At 37.4% G+C, this 24019-nt stretch overlaps 1 non-coding gene across 1 annotated transcript in view; it reads left to right on the forward strand.

Annotated features, from left to right (window-relative positions):
• The window catches only part of LOC105483790 (uncharacterized), a 44838-nt gene that overhangs the window by 19854 nt on the left and 965 nt on the right, over positions 1-24019 (forward strand). Inside the window, exon 2 of the transcript XR_011608980.1 lies at positions 17032-23642. This is a non-coding gene — a transcript (uncharacterized protein). The remainder of the gene's footprint in view (positions 1-17031; positions 23643-24019) is intronic.

Genomic DNA, 24019 nt, shown 5'->3' on the forward strand with positions numbered 1-24019 from the left:
GCCAACCGAGGCCATACTGGCAAGAAGGGACAGTGTGGACAGAGCTGTGTTTGCTACAAGCTGAGGTATCATGGCTGAATGATGTGGCAGCTCGTTTAGATGGGAGGTTTTGATTATTTTTATTTTTTGAGACAGGGTCTCTGTCATCCAGGCTGGAGTGCAGTGATGCGATCACGGCTCACTGCAGCCTTCACCTCCCTAGCTCAGTTGCTTCTTCCACCTCAGCCTCCTGGGTAGCTGGGACTACAGATGCATGCCACCACACCTGGCTAATTTTTGTGTATTTTTTGTAGAGGCAGGGTTTCACTATGTTGCCCAGGCTGGTCTTGAACTCCTGGGCTCAAGTGATCCTCCTGCCTTGGCCTCCCAAACTGCTGGTATTACAGGCTCAAGCCACTGTGCACAGTCAATTGTCTTTATAATGTTCCCTTGCAAATCATACCTGTAACAGTTGAAGCATGAATGCTATATGAAGATCAATACAATGATACTTGTTTGAAGAATTTTGCAAGGATTAGGGTACAGATGAAAAAAAATCACAATCTTCCTTTTTTTCTTCCTGTTTTATTTCCTCCTTCCTTTTATTCCTCCCTCATTTCCTCCCTCCCTCTTTCCTTCCACTTTTCCTTCCTGCCTTTATACCTTCCTGCCTTCTTTCATTCTTCCATTCATTTTGCATCGAGTCGGGCTGCTATAGTGAAAGAGCTTGGGTTCGAGTCAGGCAGTTATCATTTAGAATCTTGACTTTGCCATTTTCTGTGAAATACTTTCGCCTCTCTGAGGCTCAGTTTCCTCATATGGCAAAAGGCAGATAGCAATACTTACATCACAGGGTTGTAGTGAGGCTTAAGTCATGTAATAACTATAAATATTAACTAATAAATATTAACTACTATTTATTAAACACCAAATACATGCATTACCTAATTTAATCTCTATAGTAACTTTGCAGGCAAAGTGCACGGTACATGGTTTCACCACATACAGGTAACATAAATAACAGGGCGATGGAAATAGTGTGTGCTCTCTGTTACTGGGAATGTCTTCTGAGTAAGTGTGTACTTATTTAATTGTCAGGTGTCATTGTTCTTGCCATTCGCCTCCACAGTTCTCACCACCAGAGTGAAATGGGTCATTTATTCATGTAATCATTCAACGCATGTTTCTTGAGTACCTGCTATGTATCAGGTGTTGTGTGTGTATTACGAAGGGGAAAAATGAGGAATAAGGAATGAGACACAGTTCCTAACTTCAAAGGGGTTGTAATTTAGGAGGAGTTACAGATAAATAAACTAACAACTATAACGAAGTAAAATGAGACTTTTGACAGCAGGCAATAGAGAGTGAAGGTTTTAGGAGGGGCCACTCATTTCAATTTGGAAGTTCAGGGAGGATTCCCTGCAAGAAATCATATCTGTGCTGAGAGCCGAGGGGTAAATAAATGGGAATTTGAGGTTGGAGTGTGTTCTAAGAAACTACATGTGTGAAGGTACTAAGATGAGATGGACTAGGAAACATGAGAGAACCAAAAGCGGTTCATTCTGGTATTTAAAGAGACACGTGGTGACAATTGAGTAATACAATAACGGTGGCTATTATTATTGTTTATAGAGCATGAACTATTTCTAGCACCCTGTTATCCGTGTTACCTGTATGTGGTAAAACCACGTATCATGCACTTTGCTTGCAAAGTTACTATAACGATTAAATTAGATAATGCACACATTTGGTGCTTAATAAATAGTAGCGAATGTCATTATATTACTTGGGACTGCTAAATCCCAATGAAATCATCATCATCATCAATAATACATTAGCTATATTACAGATGGGACTGCTGAATCATGAAAGGTGTGGGACTCACGGAGTAGGGATTGTCTAATCTCAGGTTACCTTTGAGCTATTTAGAGTTCTTGGTCTCTCTCCTCCTCAGCCTGGCTTTGGAATAAGAGCCCCACCATGCTGCTGCCCCCTGGACTCCTGATCTGAGCTGGCATATAGCTGTGTTGCTAACTCCTGATTCTTGTACAATCTCCTGAGTTGTGTTCTTGGTCCTGAAAGAGAAAGGCTTATCTTCCTCATAAGAAGGCTAGATATTCTTGATCAGTTGGCTGCCTTTAAATATCATCCCTACTTTACTCTGAGGAGTATGAGGCTATGGGGCAAGGAGGCTTTGATCAGGGGATTCTTCTGGCTAGCACCTTGCAGTCTGGAAGGCCTTTTCGGCAGGCCCAGCCATCAGAGGCCACCCTCGTCCAGAAGCAAATCTCACACTACTTGCCTCTCTGAATCCCAATGCCTTCTGGAAGGCCAAGGCAAACCAGACTCTGTCACATGATAACCTAATTTCCATTTCACTTTTCTTGAAAGTGGAAAGAGAAATGATATATTGATCAACAAGCTATGTGGAAGACTGATTCATTTATTGACTTACAGATAGTTTACCTTTGAGCTTGTGCTACAGAAAGGACTATGCTTGTAGCTAGGCCTGCCATAGAGTGCTGAGAAAAGTCTGAGATGTGCCCGAGGTTCAGAGACGGGAAAGCACAAAGCCAGTTGGCACCAAATCCCTCTCTGCTCACCTCTCTTTTGTGTGGACAGTCAAATGCTGATGAACTCTGAAAAAGGTGACCATATAATTTTACTGTCCAAATCCAGACATTTTTGAGAACAAAATGGCTTGCTATTAATTAGTGTACTGGGACAGCTGGCGTGAACTGGGAATGTTTCAGACAAACCCAGTCATATGGTGGTCCTAACCATGAACTCTCTGCTGATCAAATGACCACTCCCTAGTTAGTGGTGTCTATATTTGAGGGGAGAAGCTGGAGCCAAGTCATTTCTGGTATTTTTTTCCATGCTCCCAAAAGCAATTTTTGGAAGAGTCTCCATTTTGTGAGATCCTCGTGTTTCTGAAAGATCAATATTAGCCATTTTAATACAAGATAATGGTTTCTCTTTGAAGCAAAGGAATGGACTGGTAAAAACAGAAAATTTGAAGGGAAAGATAATCCTAAAAAGGAAACCCGCAGCTGTGTCTTCTGGCAGCTTATAATCCTTTATTAATTAGAATATAGAGGCTAAGATGTTATTATTTTTAAAGTGTTGGCCCAGGAGTTATCTACCGTACATTATTAGCTTTGATGTTATAAGACTGTATGGATGCGGATGATTACTTTTGCTGTTATTGTTTGTTCAGAGAGGTGACAAAAAAAGAAAATCTCTCACATTCGACCAACACACAAGAAGCTTAGAAGGCACTTTTTTAATTGATGGAGCTGTTTTCTTCTAAACATGTTTCTTGGTAAAATATCAGTTTGCTGTGAAGTCAACACCATCACAGCAGCAGTATTTTTCTCCACCTCAAATTAAGCAGGTTGGAGGAGAATTTGATGATCAAATGTTCCTTTACTTTGCATTTCTTCCCCTATTATAATAATATTAAAAGCCACCATCTTTAGCACTTACTCTGTTGCAGAGGCTCTCAATTCAGAATGATCCTGTCCCTCCGTGAGCGACTGGCAATGTCTGCGCACAATTTTGCTCATCATGGCTGGGGGTGGGGTGCCATTGGCCTCTAGTGGTTAGAGGCCAGGGATGTTGCTAAACATCCCATAGGGTACAGGACAGCCCCCACCCCCCCAAGCAAATTAATTATTTGGCTCCAAATGTTAGTGGTGTCAAAGCTGAGAAACTGCTCTGTAGTATCCTAATCATTAATTTATTTATCTCACTTTTTTCAAAAAAAATTGAGAACGTACTAGGTGCTAGGCACTGTAATGCTGAGGATATAGCAGTGAACAAAATAGGAAATCTTGTTTCTTACTCTTGTTTGGTTTGCATTGTGTTACGAGAGATAGATAATAACCAAGATAAATCACTAAAATACTGAGTATGTTAGAAAGTTACAAGTGCTACGGGGAAAAGTAAAGCTGGGAAGAGAACAGCAAATGTCAGCAGGGAATCACCGAAATCCTCACATCATTCATTAAGGTGGGTGTATTTATCACTATTTGTGGATGAAAAAACTGAGTTTTAGAGAGGTCAAGTGTTGGTCAAGGGGGACGCTGCTAATTAGGGATAAGGCTGGGATTTGACTTTGAAAGTGTGTGACTCCTTAGGGTCTAAAGCAGCAGCCCCCAACCTTTTCGGCATCAGGGACCAATTTCATGGGAGTTTTTCCATGGACCGGGGTGGGAGATGGTTTTGGGATGATTCAAGCACACTACATTTATTGTGCACTTTATTTCTATTAGTATTACATTGTAACATATAATGAAATATTAATAATTATACAACTCACCATAATGTAGAATCAGCGGGAGCCCTGACACCTTGCTTTCCTGCAACTAGACGGTCCCATCCGGAGGTGATGGGAAACAATGGCAGATCATCCGGCGTTAAATTCTCATAAGGTGCGCGCAACCTAGACCCTTCGCATGCGCAGCTCACAATAGGGTTCACACTCCTATTAGAATCTAATGCTGCCACTGACGTGATAGGAGGAGGCTCTCCGGCGGTAATGCGGCAATTGAAAGCATCTGTAACTACAGAAGGAGCTTCCTGTGCTCACCTGCTGCTCCCCTCCTGCTGTGTGGCCTGGTTCCTAACAGGCCGTGGACTGGGACTGGGGGCTGAGGACTCCTAGTCTAAAGTGTTCTTTCCGCTGTGCCATTTTATATATGATCATCAGAAACCAGGATTGTCTTTCTTCCTTTTGATGAAATTCTCCTTTCTTAACTCACAGATAACCGTATCCTTCCCCACCCAAAGCATTCATTTCTAACATCTGTGTTTCTGCTGGTCATAATATTCCCAGGTTATATTCATTTTCTAGCTTTATTACTATCTTTAAACTTGCCCAAAGCTCTCTACCATTTAAAAAAAGAAATAAAAAAAGTTCCCACCTTCATTCCACATGTCCCTCTGGCTATAGCCACTCTCTTTCCTTCCTGTCATAGTTAAACTTCTTAAAAAGATGCTCCAGGCCGGGCGCGGTGGCTCACGCCTGTAATCCCAGCACTTTGGGAGGCCGAGGGCGGGGGGGGGGGGTGGGGGGGGGTGGATCACCTGAGGTCGGGAGTTCGAGACCAGCTTGAACAACATGGAGAAACCCCGTTTCCACTAAAAATACAAAAAATTAGGCGGGTGTGGTGGTGCATGCCTGTAATCCTAGCTACTCAGGAGGCTGAGGCAGAAGAATTGTTTAAACCTGGAAGGTGGAGGTTGCGGTGAGCCGAGATCACACCATAGCATTCCAGCCTGGGCCACAAGAGTGAAACTCCCTCTCCAAAAAAGAAAAAAAAAAAAATGCTCCATACCAGCCACTTCTACCCCTGACCGAATTTACTTGTAATATAGGATCTCTGTACTCTTATTCCATGCAAATTGTTCTCTCAGGAGCCATCAGCGACCCTGAAACTCTGCTTTTACAGGCTGTGTTCTGTGGGTCTGCCCTTTCTCACTTGGCCCCCTCCCATGTTCTTCCTTTCCCTGTGTCTGATTAGCTTCTCTGGTTCCTTACACCTTTTAGCTCTCTGGGATTTCCTTCCTCCAGGGAGCCTTCATGGATTTCTCTGCTCTTTCAGCAATTTATTGACCCATGTCCTCCAGGATCCTGTCCTCAGCTTTCTTTCTTTTCAACCATGGCTTGAACAGATTTGTCATTTAGAGCCATCCCAGAGATACATGACATTCTTTGTAATCTGCTGAGATGCAATGTGATTTATATGTGAGGAGAGTAGGATGTGCAGCATGAGGACCAGCTTTGATGGGTGATTCAGATTGCTCAACTCAATTAAATAAGTGTTACAGAGTGGACCCCCGACCCCTGCCAACACCCTTGACAATGATAAGAGCACCTTAGCTGGTCCCTTTAGTGCAAATTTTAGCTCTACCCTTTATTTTTGTCATGTTCATCTTTCCAAAAGGCAAACCTAATCATGATCTAGCTTCTAGCCCCTTCGTTGTTCACAACATAACCTGTTTATACCCATGTTTTTGTGCCAAGCACAGCCTGCCATCTACCTGGAATGCCTTCCCCTCCACAATCCACCAGTCTTACTTCACAGTGTTGATCTTGGGAAGTCCAACTCATTCTGTAAGGCTCAACCTTAAGCATCACTTTTCCCCCTGTTCCCAGATTTCTAGGCAGTTTCATCTCATATATGCCCCCACTGCCTCCCACATTCAATTAGGTTGTGCATTCCTTCAGGGCATTGAGAGGGAGACTCAAGAACAAAATTTTAATTCTCAAGTAAGCTGCTCTGCCCAGCATTTATCTTGTTTTTTTTTGTTTGTTTGTTTTTGTTTGTTTGTTTGTTTTAAAGCTTTCCCACTCTCAATTCAAAAATTTTAAATTTTGGACAATAATTTGCTGTGTGACTCTGTATATTTTACTTAACCTCTCTGAGCTGTCATTTTATCAACTCAAATTCCATCAAATAATGTTCTTCTTTTAACTCAAAGAAAATATAAACAGTTCGATTTCTCTAAAGGAAAAGATGTCATAAACCAAGATGAAACAACTTGTCATTCATTGAAGAAGACTGTCCATAATTCTTTTGTTATGAACCATATCGTTCAGAACCCAACAGTGTATAAATATTTCCAAAGAATAATGTTTCCCCTTTTGCATCTTTAAAACTTGAAGCCATGAATAATGTTAAATAAAATTTGCCATATAATTTTTCCTGTGCGTGTATGACATCACAATTTGACTTCTTGAATTTCTCCTTAAAGTTTTGAAAGACTTCAGATTTGTCTTTTGCTGTTCTTCTTAGCTTTTTTTTTTTTTTCTCCTAAAGTGAAAGGAAAGTTTCATGTCAAAAGACTGAGGAGATAAAAGTTTAAAATTAGATGTCCTTGACCTTGATCCAAAGCTTCCTTAGATAATCAGTGGCACTTACTGTCACAACTTGGAGAAGAGAAATGAAGCAATAGAGAAGGAGAAGTTAGAGAAAAGGGATATTAGATGTGAATGACAGTTACCTTCATTCACTTTATGAATTGTTGTAGGATTAAAAGTTGTAGAATTAACATCATTTTTTAAAAATATCATTTTGGTGGGACGGGTAAATATGTGACAATATTGTTAGGAGAAAATGATGCAAAGAAAGAGTTTCAGTCGGGCTTTCATTCACACTTTAGTGTCCTTGACACTTTCATGGAATATTTCGATGTGTGGAGAACTGATGCTTAGATACTAGGGGAGGAATGAGTATGGAGAGAGAGAGAACTAGAGTTTATTGATGTTATCACCTGTGCTATGTGTTCATGTTATTTCATTTACTCTCTTTAACAGCTCTGTGAAGTATATTTACCTACTTTTATTTTAAGCAAACCAGAGCTTGCTACAGTTAGTGGTAAATAGAGCCAAAATTCAAACCTGGAGTTTTCAATCAGGTGCAGCGGGCCATGCTTGTAATCTCAGGAATTTGGGAGGCCGAGGCGGATGGATCACTTGATCCCAGAAGTTTGAGACCAGCCTGGGCAACATAGTTAGATCTTGACTCTACGAAAAAATTAGAAAACCATCTGTGTGTGATGGTGCATTCACGTAGTCCCAGCTACTCAGGAGGCTGAGGTGGGAGGATTGCTTGAGCCCAGGATGTCAAAGTTGCAGTGAACTGATTGTACCACTGCACTCCAGCCTTGGGGACAGAGTGAGGCCCTGTCTCAAAAGCAAACAAACAAACAAGAAAACGCAAAAACCTAGGATTTTCTGACTCAGACATTATACCACACTCATGTCCTATTATGTAGAAAATACATGTCCTAACCACAAGCAGTTTATAAATCCAGAAAAGGAATGCAAATCGCTAAAAAGGGCAGAGGTGGTAGACCCTACATGTATCCTATGTACTGTGCACATAACTTCATCTAAGTGATTATGAACGTTTGGCCTCACGGCATGTAGGGCACCCGCTTTGAATTGTTTTTCCCTGGACAGTAATACAGACACAGAGAGGCACTATTTTGCTAACATGTTTTTTAATTTTCCCCCAGTAGATAATATAACATGTTACACAGATTTTTATGCTATTCAGAATCAAACCCTCATTTGCCATGCAAATTTGGCAAGATAGTTAATCTTGATCATACACAATTTCCACTTGTAAAATAGAGGTGATGATGATGATGTCTATCTTATGGGGTTGCTATAAGATGCCTCTTTAAGGCGCTTGCATCATGCTCAGCTCTCTAAAATGCTAGTTATGATGATTTGCTGCAGCCATTGTTGTTGACATGTGTTTTAATACTTCTTGATGCATTTTGGAGACCTTTGGTGGGAGGTCTGGCTGTAACACTAGATAGAGCTGCTTCACTCACTGACCAGTGGTGCTGGTCAGTCTGATATGTGCCCCAAAGTGCTAAGTAATTGGGTGTGGGGAGGAGAGAGGCCACGGTTGGAGTGATACTGGAAAGAAGAAACCAAGTGTTTTACTAAAAGTGCTTTGAAAAATTGAGTCAAGGGAATGGCAGGAATCTACAGGGAAAAGTAGAAAAACGGTGAGATGGGAGACGAATATTGGCTTCTTTCCAATTAAAGAGTTCCTGGGACAATGGTCACAATGTTTGCCTGTTAACAGGGAATTTTCTTCTGAAAGACTAACCTCAAAAACACAAATCGCAAAATGGTGGCACATGTTTGCTCTTCCTTATTTCATTCTTTAATGGAATACATTTAAAAAAGAAGTCGTTTCACGTAAACCTGATTAACTCTGAAGAGAGCCATAATCCATCCAAACCAATCCAAATGAAGGAATAATCAGCTCTTATTATTCAAAATGGTTCTCAGTTAATTTATTGCACTGCACTAAATATTAAGCTGTTAGGCTCCACATTGCTTTTTCCACGTTAGATTAAATAGCTTATTGCTGCTGGAGCTTATTTCATATTGCATACAATTTGGATATATTACATTGGCGTAGATATTAGTCTATTATAAGAGACAGGCGTAAATACTTCATTGATAGGATCTCTCCGTTTGGAAAACGGTAAGGGAGAAGAAGAAATGCAAACAAGAGTAATGAACAGAGGGGATTTATGTGCATTGCCTGAGGGGTTGGTTCTGCTGCAGGTGACAGCTGGTTGCCACACACGGGGGCCAGGCACCTTGGAGAAACGTAACATTTCCAGTGGGAAGAAAATCCAAAGAGAGTTTATGTTCTTTTTCAGGAAAGTGTTGACATTTTAATTACTTTCTGTTTTCTTTGGAGCTACATTTGAGAACTGGAAACAAGTTAGAAAAATAAGAATTGGCTTTATTAGAAATAAGATGAATTGACATGCAGGCAGGAACTGGAGAAAGTCCAGGTTCAGCTCTTAACAAACTGAAGTCTCCAGCAGTATCCAGAGAGCCAAGAAAACTAGTCGTTGAAAAACTAACCAGAAGAACTACTCAGGGCTTATCATCTTGGAGACCAGACTGTGCCTGAGAGCAATCTAATCTTTTCTGGCCTTGGGGCCTCTGTACTTCACTCTTTAATTTTTTTGCTTTAGACTTTGGTCTTTGGTGAACTAGGGTAAGGCTAAGTAGTACAGGAATGCAAAGCAAAAAGAAAATAATCAGGGAGAATTGGAATGAGTTGGGGAAACTGGGAGGTTTAGAATTATTTAGTTTTGAAGATAATCTGATATTTTTGGTATTTCATAAAAGAAAACTGCCTGTGGAAGTGAGGGTGGAGCCAGAGTAAATGACTTTGGAAGATAAGATATATTTGCACCTTCTCTACCTGGACCTGGAGTTGCCTGGGACTGATAAACACTTAGCCAATCCAGTGTGTCTACCAGCACTAGCATATTCCAGGGTTCACAAATCCAAAAATAGTAACTCATTTGCAGATTGAACATTTTTTTCTTTTTTAAAAACAAAAAATCCAAAATCTTCCACCAGCATCTTTGTGGTGCCTGAAAGGGTGACTCCTGTGGACATAGGTTCTCTTTGTCCCTTACCCACCATCCCAGCATTGCTATGCTGTAGGAATAGTGCAAAAACTCTCTCATTTCAGACCAGTCAATTCAGCAATAAGTAGGTCAAACTGAGTCCCCACAAATTATCTAACAGCCACCGTGTGTCTTGTGATTTAAATATACTATTTAAAATTTCAGAAAAACCTATAAGGAGATATTATCTCTACTGTAGATATTGTTATTTCTGTTTAATAAATGAGCAAACAGGCTTTGGCAGTTTAAGTAAATTTACAAGTTACATATAAACTTTTATTGTAAAAGATTTCAAATATATACAAGAGAAGATGAATAAATGAACATCCATGCTTATTTCACTTGTTCAGGGTCAATTTTGTCAGTCACCATCTACTCCCCCCATTATTTTTTTTATTTATTTTTACTTTTTACTTAAATATTTCAAAAATTGACACATAATAATGTATGGGGTACATAGTGGTGCTGTGATACATATAACATATAGTGATCCTATCGGGGTAATTAGCACATTCATCATCTCAAACATTTATCATTTCATTTCATTGGAAGCCTTCAGTGCCTTTCTTCTAGCTGTTTAAACTATATAATATGTTATTGTTGGCAATTGACATCCGACAGTGCCACAGAATACTAGAACTTATTCTGTCTACTTAGCTGTCTACTTAGTACTTAGCTATACAAATTTCTCCCTATCCTCCTTCTTCCCCTTTCTCTTCCCAGCCTCTATCATCCTCTATTCTATTTTTCACTTCTATGAGATCAGCCTTTTTTTAGCTTCCACATTTGAGTGAGAACATGTGGTGTTTAACTTTCTGTTCCTGGCTAATTTCACTTAAAATAATGTCTTCCAGTTTCATCCATGTTGCCATGAATGAAAAGAGTTCATTGTTTTTAAAGGCTGAATAGTATTCCATTATGTATATATACCACATTTCCTTTCTATTCTTTTACTTTTTGAGACAGGGTCTTTCCCTGTTACCAAGGCTGGAGTGCAGTGGCATGATCATGGCTTTCTGAAGCCTCCAGCTCCTGGATTCAAGCAATCCTCCTTCCTCAGCCTCTTGAGTAGCTGGGACTACAGTAGACTGGACCATCATGACTGGCTTTTTTTTTTTCTTCTGTACGGATGGGGTCTTTCTATGCTGCCTAGGCTGGTTTTGAAATCCTGGCCTAATGTAATCCTTTCACCTCAGTCTCCCAAAGTGTTAGGATTATAGGCTTGAGCCACTGAGCCCAGCCTACCACATTCTCTTCATCCATTCATCTGTTGTTAGACACTTAAATTGATTCCATATCTTCGTTATTGAGAATAGTGCTTCTGGGGGTGCAGATGTCTCTTGGATACACTGATTTTCTTTCCTTTGTATGATTGCCAGTAGGGGGATAGCTGGATCAAATGATAGTTCTATTTGTAGATTTTTGAGGAAAGTTCATGCATTTCTCTACAGTGGCTGTACTAGTTTACATTCCCACCAACAGTGTATAAGAGTTTCCTGCACTCCACCCTGGGCGACAGAGCAAGACTCCGTCTCAAAAAAAAAAAAAAAAAAAAAAAGAGTTTCCTTAGTTTTGCAGCTTCACCAGCATTTGTTATTTTTTGTCTTTTTGAAAACAACCATCTTAATTGGGGCGAGATGATACCTCATTGTGGTTTTGATTTGCATTTCCCTAGTGGTTATGTTGGGTATTTTTTCATGCATTTTTTGGCCATTCGTGTGTCTTCTTTTGAGAAATGTCTGTTCAGATCATTTGTCCATTTTAAAATCAGATTTTTTATTTTCTGTTGAGATGTTTGAGATTCTTGTATATTCTAGATATTAATACCCTTTGGATGAGTAGTTTGCAAATATTTTCTACTATTCTGGGGGTTATCTTTTCACTCTATTGATTATTTTCTTTGCTATGCAGAAGCTTTTTAGTTATAATCTCATTTTGTTTTTGCTTTTGTTGTGTGTGCTTTTGAGGTCTTATTTATAAAATCGTTTCCAGGCTGGGCACAGCGGCTCATGTCTGTAATCCTAGCACTTGAGTCCAGGAGTTCAAGGCCAGCTTGGGCAACATGGTGAAACCTCGTCTCTAAAAAAAAAAAAAAAAAAAAAAAAAATTATTTTCCCAAAACAATGTCTTGAAGTGTTTCTCCTATGTCTTCTTCTAGTAATTTTATAATTTCAGGTCTTACATTTAAGTCTTTGATCCATTTTGAGTTGATTTTTGTGTAGGATGATATATGGGGGTCTAATTTCATTCTCTTGTATGTGGGTACCCAGTTTTTCCATCACCATTTGTGGAAGTGACTGTCCTTTCTCCAGTGTATGTCCTTGACACCTTTGTCAGGAATCAGTTGACTGTAGATATATGGATTAATTTTGGGTTCCCTATTCTGCTCCACTGGTCTACGTATGTGATTATCATGTTGCTTTTTTACTACAGCTTTGTAATCTATTGTATATTTTAAAGTCTGGTGTCTCCAGGTTTTTTTTTTTTTTTTTTTTTTTGCTTACGATTGTTTTGGTTGAGGTCTTGTGTGGTTCCATACAATATTTAGGATTGTTTTTTCTGTTTTCGTGAAGAATGTTATTGGTATTTTGATAGGGATTGTGTTAAATGTGTAGATTGCTTTGGGTAGTTTGGTCATTTCAACAATATTAATTCTTCCCATCTGTGAACACGGGATGTTTTTCAATTTGTTTGTATTCTCTTCAATTTCTTTCATTAGTGTGTTGCAGTTTTCCTTGTAGAGACTTTTTACCTCCTTGGTTAAATTTATTCATAAGTATTTAATTTTATTTTGTAGCTGTTGTAGATGGGATTGCCTTCTTGATTTCTAATTCATTGTTTGTGTATAGAAATGCTACTGATTTTCACATATTGATTTTGTATCCTGTAACTTTACTGAATTTGTTTATCAGTTCTAAGAGTTTTTTGGTGGAGTCTAGGTTTTTCTATATGTAAGATCATGTCTTGTGGAAACAGGGACAATTTGAATTTCTTCTTTCTTATTTGGATTCCCTTTATTTCTTTTTCTACCCTAATTGTTCTGGCTAGGATTTCCAGTACCATATCACATAAGAGTAATGAAAATGGGCCTCTTTTTCCTGTTCCAGTTCTTACTTTCAGCTATTCCCCACTCAATTTGATGTTAGCTGTGAGTTGGTCACATGTGGTCTTTATTGTTTGGAGGTACCTTCCTTCTATACCTAATTATTGAGAGTTTTTATTATGAAGGGGTGTTGAGTTTTTTCAAATGTTTTTTCTGCATCTATTGCAATGATCATATGGTTTTTGTCCTTCATTCTGTTAATAGGATGTATCATTTTTATTAATTTGCATATGTTGAACCATCCTTGCATCCCTGGGATTAATCCCATTTGATCATGGTGTATTATCTTTTTGATGTATTGTTGAATTCTGTTTATCATATTTTGTTGCAGATTTTTATGTCTCTGTTCATCAGGGATATTGGCTTGTAATTTTCTTTTTGTGGATGTGTTCCTGTTTGGTTTTGGTATCAGGGTTATGCTGGTCTCATGAAATGAGTAAGAAAGAACTCCCTTTGCATCAATTTTTTTGAAAAGTTTGAGAGAATTGGTATTAATTCTTCTGTAAGACTTTGGTAGAATTCAGCAGTGGAATCATCTGGTCCTGGAGTTGTTGTTGTTGTTGTTGGGAGACTTTTGTTTACCTTTTTGAAAAGTCAACTTTTTTGTGGTTGATTTTTAAAATTGTGTTTTCTTAGTCTCAATTTTATTAATTTCTGTTCTGATCTTTATAATTTCCTTCTACTAATTTTAGGTTTGACTTGTTCTTGCTTTTCTAGTTTCTTGAGATGCATCATTAGGTTATTTATTTGAAATGTTTCTAATTTTTTGAGGTAGGTATTTATTGTATAAACTTGTCTTAAAACTGCTTTTGCTGTGTTGCATAGGTTTTGGGATGTTGTATTTCAATTTTCATTTGTTTCAAGGAATTTTCTAATTTCATTTTTAATTTCTTCCTTCATCTATTAGTTAAGAGTAGGTTGTTTAATTTCCATGCATTCATATAGTTTCAAGTGTTCCTCTTGTTACTGATTTCTAGTTGCATTCTGTTATGGTCAGATAAGATACTTGGTATAATTTAATTTAAAAAATATTTTTTGAGACTTGTTTTGAGTCTTAATATATAGGCACTACAGGAGAATTCCATGTACTGATGAAAAGAATGTGTATTCTGTAACTGTTGGATGATATGTTTTGTAAATGTCTGTCAGGTCCATCTGGTTTATGGCGCAGTTTAAATCTGATGTTTTTTGTTGATTTTCTGTCTAGATGATCTGCCCAATGCTAAGTGAATTGTTGAAGTCCCCAACTATTGTATTGGGATTTATTTCTTTGTTCAGGTCTAATAATATTTGCTTTATATATCTGGGTGCTCCAGTGTGGGGTGCATATATATTTACAATTGTTTTATTGTCTTGCTGAATTAATTCTTTTGCTATTATGTAACATTCTTGCTTGTCTCTTTTTACAGCTTTTGACTAGAAGTCTATTTTGTCTGATATAAGTATAGCTGCTCCTGCTTCCTTTTGGTTTCCATTTACTTGCAATATCTTTTTCTACTCGTTCACTTTCAACCTGTGTAACCCTTTACAGATAAGATGAATTTCTTGTATGCAGCATATAGTTGGGTCTTTTTCCCATTATTTTGAGGCAAAGCTCTAAGCATTAATTTCTTTTTATCTATATATCTTTCAGTTTGGGTCTCTAAGAGATAGGGATTCTTTAAAACAAAATATCATTATTATACCTAAAAACATTAATTACTAATATCAATAAATATGCAGTCAGTATACACATATCTCCAATTATCTTATCATCTAGTTTTTTAACAGCCAAATCCAGATATAAACAAGGTTCATAATTTATTATTATCTGATATATTTCTAGGGTCTGTTTTAACCTTAGGCTCCATCTTCATCTCTGCTTTGTTTTCTTGATCCCTTTTTTTCCTTTTTCTTGGTCTCATTGGAGCAATGAGATTGTTTTAACTGAAGATTTTCTAATAATTTGAATTTTCTTGATTCCATCGCTAATGTGTTCTCAAACATATTCATCATCTTGTACGACGTACTTCTTGTAAATTCACAGTGATGGCTAGAGATCAGATTCTGCTTCCATGGTTTTGGCCACTTCACAAATAGTGGCATATATTTCCATAAGTGGAAATGTGTATGTGTGAAATGTTAACAACAATTGAAGATTTTTGCCTGGATTAATCAATTTGGTAACTATTGCAAAGTGGTAATATCTTAATTTTATGATTTTAAAATATTGACTTTATTTTTTAGAGCAGTTTTAGGTTTGCAGCAAAGTTGAGTGGAAAATATGCAAAATTCCCATATACCCCCAGCTCCCACCCATGCATAGCTTCCTTCATTATTGATATTCCTCACTAGAGTGGTAAGCTGTTTACAATTGATGGGTGTATACATTATTATCACCCAAAGTCCATCCTTTCTTTGGGTTCACGCTTGATGTTATACATTCCATAGGTTTTGACAAATACAAAATAACATGTATCCACTAACGATTCATTCTTCATTTATTCTCTGGGGTATTTCTGTAAGGAGAAACTTCTCCCCCTCCCCATTTCCTATTTGTATCTAAAGTAACAAAACCCAGGATCAATGTTTTGTTCTTTACCTCATCTACCAGTTTGCAGAATAATGAGTTGGTTTTCTCCTCTAAATAAACATTAGTTGTTGTTTCTGTTAAGACCACTAAGACCTCACATATTTAAACATATTTGATGTGTTCCAATGCTCTATTATATGTGTGTATATATACAGCTATATATGTGTCTGTACATACATACACATATCCATATATGTTTACACACATATCCTAATAACTTGATGGTAAACTCATAGGTCACCAATGTTTATAAATCTACTTTGTTGTCTAGTTTTAAACAAAGTAATCCATAAAACAATTAAAAATTTAATTTTAGAACGGTATTTTCTATTTAGTAGTTCTCATAGAGACTCCTCTGATTCTCTGAGGATGGTAGAAAACCTTGCTTTGTTGCTAAAAAAGAGAAGCAGCTCTCTCTCTCTCTCTACGTATATATATATATATCTTTATATATATATATATCTTTATACACACACACACACAAAAGAACAAGAAGGAAGGGGAGAAAGAAAAGAGGAAGTAAAGAAAAAAAGAGTAAGCAAATGAGTATTAAAAGACAAGTCAGTTAATTAATGGCTATTGCACAATTTGGGAAAATTATTGTAGTTAATTTATTTATATGGTCTTGTGTGACATTATTGGAAAGTAGTTAAGCTTGAGTGCTTGAGATTCAGACTGCTTGGGTCAAATCTCTAGGTCTGATACTTCCTAGTGGTGTCAGTGTGGGCAAGTTACTTCTCTTTGGCTGATCCTCCTCAATAGTACAAGAAGGATACAAAGCAGAATTTTGTAAGGATAAGATAAATGAATACATATAAAATGCTTAGACTGCTCATAGGAAATGGTCAATAAATGTTAGTTTATTTTGTTTTCATTGTTGTGATGATGATGATGATGATGATGTGGTATCGATATGCAGATGGCAAAGCAGTATCTTTCTGGACAAAAAAGAAGAGCAAAATGATATTTGTTAGGTGACTACTATGAGCAGGTACTACACTAGCACCTGCTTTGTATTCTCTAATATATTTTTAATTTTAGTTAAATTATCAACATTTTTAATTTATCAACATTATTATTTATTATTTATTTTGGCATAGTAGCTAGAATAGGGAAGGGATACAATATTACCTTTTCTTAAATTGAGTGCTATTATTAGGTGTATTTGACCTGTATTAGGTATTGCTATATCTGCAAAGAACTTATAAGATGAAGTACTCTTCTAACATACAGAACTGGCAAAGAATGGAAATTTAAAATTCTATAAGAAAAGCTTAAATGAAAAAATCCCAGCAAAGGTGATCATGTACGAATGTGGATAGTGAGGCACTCATGAATCACATAATTCTAGTACTGCCCATGGTAAATTCATATCATTATTCACCAAAGTATTTTTTCCTCTGCACAGGAAAAGAAAGAAATAAAAGCGAGACAATTTCTGCATCACTCCCTAGAACCACGGAAATGATTTTAATTACCAATTCATCTGTTGGCAGACTCTTCTGGCAGATGTACCTGCAACTTGGAAAGATAACAAATGAACCAATTCCTTACTCCAGAGTTGACACTGATAGTGCTTACTGAATTTGCTCTCAGAAAAGAATCCTGGGCAACAATACATCTGGCACTCTGCTCGAGGAATTTGTCATGTCATTGACATGTTCAGCCTCCATTGTCCACACCACCCCGACAGCAGGTCCTTTATATTTCAAAGAAATTGCAGCCTGAATTAATATAATTAGAATGTAACTGCTATTCACTGCAGAAACTCCTTATTTCCAGGAGTGAAGATCTGATAGCATGTCTGTACTTAAAATCTTTCCCATGATGGTTGGAGGGGAGCAAGCAGATAATAAAATGACAGAATATATGCTATTTCACAGACTTTTTGAAGTATTAGCTAATGGAAATATAGGGGGAGAAGAAAACTGTTCTACCCTTGGCATGTATAAATAGAAACATCTTTTAAGTTTACTTGCCTTTATAGTACTTCCACAAAATATGTTCTAAAGAGTATCTAAACTCAGAGAAATAAATTAAATCAGAAAGATTACCTATCTCCAAAAAGTATGCAATGAAGCATGAAGTAGAGTGGCTAATTCATAGACAGAATTACAGATTTAAGAGATGGTTGAATAACTTCAGTCATTTTTCCCTGCTTCCCTTTGAACAGTTGATGTCACCAACTAAGCAATTGTCACCAAGTTAATAACTTGGATGCTGGATTTTTGAATTTTATTCTTTGTTAGCATTCTGTTTCTACAAATACTTGATTATTGATATAGTGGAAACTGACATTGGCATCTTTCTTTTGAAAATAAGATTGATTCACATTCTTTCAAATAAGTTAACATTCTCACTGGGAATGATTCATTTGAGGGAGAACAATGGCCTGGCATATCAATGTATAGGCTGGTGCTTATGGCCTCTTCTCTGAAGAATATAATGTTTATCCTTGTACATGTTATAGACTGTTTGTATCCTTCTGAAATGTATATGTTGAAGCCCTAATTCCCAGGGTAATGGTATTTGGATATGCAGCCTTTAGGTAATTAGATTTAGGAGTCTTGAGGGTGGAGCTCTCATGATGGAATTAGTGTCCTTGTAAGAAGAGGAAACAAAGATCAGAGTGCTTGCTCTCTCTTTCTCTTTCTCTCTCCCTCTCTCTCTCTCTCCCCCTCCTCTCTGAGCCCTGCCTCCAGACCTCCGACTATGTGAAGATACAGTGGGAAGATGACTGTCCACAAGACAGGAAGAGAGCCCTCATTGAGAAACCAAATTGGCCAGTATCTTGATCTTGGATTTCTCAGCCTCAAGAACCCTGAGAAATAAATGTCTGTTGTTCAAGCCACCCAGTCTATGGTATTTTGTGATGGCAGCCCCAGCTGACCAAGATAGTGCATTTGATATTGCATATGAATTTAATGAGCATTGAGAAGAGCTAATGTTTTTCATTTTTTCCCCTTAGAAGCATCTATTGATCTTCATCTGAAATTACGTCAGAAACTACAATAATAGAAATAAAGATAATGGGCTAGGTAGTGTAAGAACAGGGCTAAGGTTATGTAAGCGAGAGACAGTTTCAAGAGATGAATTTCAGTAGCCTTTAAAATTTTAAATCAAATACACTTTATAAACCAAATGCATTATGTTAAGGAGCTGTAGACATCGGTTTCTCCTTATAAAGATTGCATATACATTTAGTTACCATCTTGGACAAGTCAGGAATGATTCCTTTCTTCCAAGTTGTGCTGTGGAATATCTTCTTTGTCTCCCTCAACATAGAGGAACTATCCACCATTTTCCATTAAATAGCCTATAATTAGGTGTGTTTCAGAATCACTTGTATGTATGTACGTGGTGGTTGGATGTGGGTGGATTGGGAAGGACTTGTTAAAATGCCCATGCCTGAATTCCTCCCAGATCCACTAAATCAGAATTTTCAGCTGTAGTGCCCAAATTATCTAAGTTAAAAACCACTCCAAGAGCTTCTGATACATACCAGACTTGACATCCATAGACCAATGTTCTCATTCATTGATACACATATTCAAGTTTACTACCTAGGCAGATCTTTCTATAGGTTATATATGTGAGTTTAAAAATGGGTACATTTAATTTTTGTAAATGGAAATCCATTTAAGACATTTTGGGCCAATGGTTTTGAGGAGAGCCCATTAGAATAACAGCTGGGCTACCCAATTTCCTCATTGCACACCTTCCTTCTGCCTTTGCCATAGGTTGCTTAGTTTCCCAGTCTGCCTGTCGAGTCTGAGTTAGAAAGAAAAATGGGTATCTCACAGTTCCTAGCAATTTACTTTGCAAAAGAATGCAGTAGAGATTTATATTTTAATGTAAAAAAATCCTTTGAGTAAATAGTTTTCCCTCTTTCCAATATATTTTCTTATTATTCTGTATATTTAATAATGGGATTATATGTTATAAACACATGCTAAGACATCCAAATATATGCACAGATGGAAAATATCAAGCTTGCAGGAAAGGTCCATCCCCCAAACACAATTTTAAGGGGTTTTGCCTTTGTTTTCTCTAAGGAATACGAAAGTCAGACTTGAACAAAGGAGGTTTAGGGAATTCTGTTGCTAGTCTCCTAATTTCCACCAAATGCTAATTCTGATGTTGTCTTTTTGATTTTTAGTGGCCTTTAGAGAATTCTAGGGGTGGGGGGTGGGTAGGAAGTGGATTGAGGATGCGGGAGAGTTCCTATCTGATGTCTGACCAATGAATTGTTAGATAAACTAGTCATGTAGAAAACAGCTTGATTTAGCCAAGAGAGATAATAGTGACTCCCAGGATCCAGCCCGCCCTGTAACAACCCAGAGGACTTCTTTCCTGAGGTTTACAGAATACATTGATTGGTGAATCAAGTAGATGTAGTAAATATGTAAAAATTATATTCTCCAAATTTTTTTAAATTGTAAAATAAGCGCATAGTTTTGGAAGACTATATGGGGAAAAAGTAATGCAGAGGAAAAAAAAAGAAGGGAGAAAATATGGGCCAAGGTGCTGCTTTCAGAATCAGACACATGTGGATTAGATTTCAGTATTAGTTGCTGTATGTCTTTGGGCAGTTATTTCACATTTCTAAACCAAGGTTGTCATCTGTTAAATGGGAACAATATCGCTCTCACATGGCTATGGTAAGGGTTTGCTGAAGTATTTATTTTACAGTCTGTAAAAGGATTTAAGAAAAATGCCTGATGTCCAGTAGCTGTCAACACAATACATCTGAGATAATAGTATTGTTATTGCTGGCAGCAGAGTGTGGTAGTTACTAACTATTTTTTTCTGGGTATGCAGTCTTAACTTTGAACGCCTTTTGATTTGAGGCAGAATTACTGCTATTGGAATTTCTAGCACTAAGTCTACATGATATTTTTAAGAATTTGTTGAGATCTCTTAAATTATTACCATTATCAAGAAATAGATTTGCTATGTCTGTTTTCTTGATTTATTAACTGAAATTCCGTAATCCTTGCCTTAAGCTTATAAGCATTCTTCTTAGTTTGATTTTTAAAATACCCTCAGAAACCATTAATGTTCACAAGAAAGTAAGAAATCTTTGCAATAATATTTCATTGTATCATCAGATGTTTTCTTTCCTGAAAAACCAATGAAGAATGGCAGTTTTATATGTAAAACAGTAGTTAGCCTTTATACGGATGACATTTTCCTAAAAGCCTAGAAAAATTTCACATTTGCAGAAAAATACTCTGTTCCCAGATTAAATCTGAGTAAAATTCAAATCTATATTAACATCTCATTACTTTTTGAAAAAAGTGAATGCCACATTTAATGGAAAATGCTCACTGTCTGTCCTCACTGCTTTTGTGGGCTTCTTAGCAAGGTCGTCCTGGGATCCAGGAGGGCTGGACCACAGCTACATCCTTGTTAAAACAGTCACCCGGCGTGAATGTTGGCCTTTAGTTTTTCCTTCCTTTCCCCTCTCCCATCCCTACATTGTTTCAGCTGCCAGCTCCCTAATATTTTTTTCTGAAGCAAGGGAAAGGGAAGGGCAAAAATGACTTTGAAAGAATAACATTTCTTTCTATGGACTTAAATAGAACATTCAACACAAAACATCCTGTGTTTTCTTTTAGTTGATGACACACTGACTGTAGGAATGAGTGAACTAAAAACCAGGGCTTGATTTTCAAATGGGGGTTATTTTAGTTGCATACTACCTGATCAAGGGAAAGTTGTTAAACTATTTTAAATTATAACCTGTTCGTTTCTCCTCTGTACTCCTGATCTCCTTATCTTGCTGTGCGTTTCTTTTCTCCATTTTACATATCACCTTCTAATGTGTGTTTATTATGTTTTTTGTTCATTTTCCCACTCTCCTGCCTATGACAGAAGTCCATGAGAGCAAGCAGCTTTATCCATTTTGCTCACTGTTGGATTCCCTGTTTTAAAAATATCACCTGGCCCAACATAGGTGCTCAATAAATATTTGCAGCATGAATTAATGAAATAGTTTCTTTCTCAGTGTCTTTTTCTATACAATTATGGTGAAAATAACTGGTACAAATAAGGTACAAAAACATCTTATAAATATGTGCTTATACCTAGTAGATACACTTGAAAGTACAGCTCTGCTGGGAGTGTACATATCTTAGTTGGTGAAGAAGAGATATTAAAAGAGTTAGATTAAAAAGAAGCACCTTGTCACTCTCTATTCTCTTATTTACTCTGCTTTATTTTTCTTCGAACCCTGACTCCTAACACCCAACATAATATATTTATTTGCTTATTGTCTACTTCCTCATACTAGAATGTAAGCTTTTTAAGGACAGGTTCTTGTGTGTTTTGTTAACTTTTATAGCCCCATTGCTTGGATTCATGCCTGATACGGAGTAAGCACCCAACACATATTTGTTGAATGAACAAATGTATGTTTGAATGAGTGTGTTTGTTTTAGACTGTATTCATGCCTGCCTCTGGCTCCATATACAGACTCTTTGGAATGATTGTTCACTAAGACCTTAGTACTGTTGAGGTGGATGATGGGTGGGGAGATAAAGGGAAGAAGATGACCAAGATTATACTAATATTTGTAAACTTTTTCATTAATTGTGAAAAAGATGCCCCACTCATTATATATGTGTGGTATAGTATGAGCCTATGGACAGTGGTTTGGGTCCTGAAACATCCACCTATTTTCAGAATACACTAAAATTATTTCTTAATTTCTTGATGTCACATTTTCATTATTAGTAAAATTAAAACAATGTTTCCTTACCCAGGGCTACAATGGGAGAACAGAGAGGGACTGACACATAGAAGTTTGTCAGTAAATGTCAGCTATCATCGTCATCATCATCATCATTATCAACATCATCATCATTATCAACATCATCATCCAAGGGTTGGTGAACTATAGCTGGTGGGCCAAATCTGGCATGTGGTATACTTTTATAAATAAAGTTTTATTGAACACAGTGCATTAATTTTCTTATTGTCTCTGGCTGCTTTTATATTACAACAGCAGAATTGAGTCATGCCTTGCAAATCCTAAAACATTTGCCCTCTCATCCTTGATAGAAAAAGTTTGGAAACTTTTATCTAGAAAGTGGTCTAGCAAAGTGTGGTTCATGGACGAGTTTGACCTGCAAACTACTTGTTATTGGTTCATGACAAGGTGAGTACAGAAATTATGAGTAACTATTTAGAAACTTTTATAACAATTTAAGAATGCTGCTGACATCTTAAGTGTATTATTTTGACATCTAAGTGCATGATTTTGGTTCATACAAAAGTGTTGATTCGTGACAGATTGGAAATTTAAGAAAAAGAAAACCTGGCCTTTTCCACTGGAATAGAGGTGGGTGTTTTGTAATGGGATTTTGTTGTATTGGTGACTTAGTAAGACATATTCACGTGGCTTCAGATGGAAACATCTGGGGGCCCATCAGGTGGGAGTGACAAACATATCCTGAGACTGCAAGTGACCTGGGAAGGTTGATGAGCATGCACATTAATAACGTCACACAAATGGATTTTATGCAGATGGATGGGCCAGCCACAGTTCACTTATCAGCTAATACAGTTGTAATGTGTTGCTTCATATCTGAGAGAAGGCAGCACCTTAGGATATTATGTGTGTCTCACTTACATACATAAATGAATTCCCTTTAGGGGTAGAAATAGATGAATTTTAAGTCAATAAGTCATCTCTCAATAGTAAGCCAAAAACTTTCCTGGAAATCTAGCAAAACAACAGTTCTATGACCAGCCTTATGTTTTGTTGCATGTGTGCATAAAAAATGCAGATTGACTCTTTCCTTTTCTGTTTTAGAATTGGTTCCACACAGTAACGCCTGCCAGAAAAAACAGACAAACTCTGAGGAGCAACAATGCCTATTATGTGTGGAGTAGAAGCTGCCAGACTTTGATTACTGGCCAGACATTAACCCCTTTGGTGTCTTAGGAGGGAAAATGCCAAGTCTGAATCCAGACATTTCCAGGACTTTACAGTCCTTCATGGTGTGAGACCAGGTGATTTATAATGACTTGCACAAAAAAAACAACAACAAAAAAACAACAAAAAAAACGACTACTGGGAGAAGGAAGTGCAAGTCAAAGGCCACATCTCCTTGCTTCCTGAATTCTGCCATGATTCATTCCAGCAAGCGGACACAGACCTGATCACCTCTGCTTTTCCCTTTGTTAGCCTGCCTGGTCATGGATGAGAAGCACGCAGCTCTTGCTACCTTCCTGTGGTGGTTTGGATCCTGAAACATCCACCCATTTTCAGAATAAACTAAAATAATTTCTTAATTTCTTGAGGTCACATTTGCATTATTTGTAAAATTAAAACAATGTTACCTAACCCATGGCTATTGTGGGAGAGTAGAGAGGGACTGACACATAGA

The sequence above is a fragment of the Macaca nemestrina genome, chromosome 10 (genome assembly GCF_043159975.1).
Source record: "Macaca nemestrina isolate mMacNem1 chromosome 10, mMacNem.hap1, whole genome shotgun sequence".
Taxonomy (NCBI): Eukaryota; Metazoa; Chordata; class Mammalia; order Primates; family Cercopithecidae; genus Macaca; species Macaca nemestrina.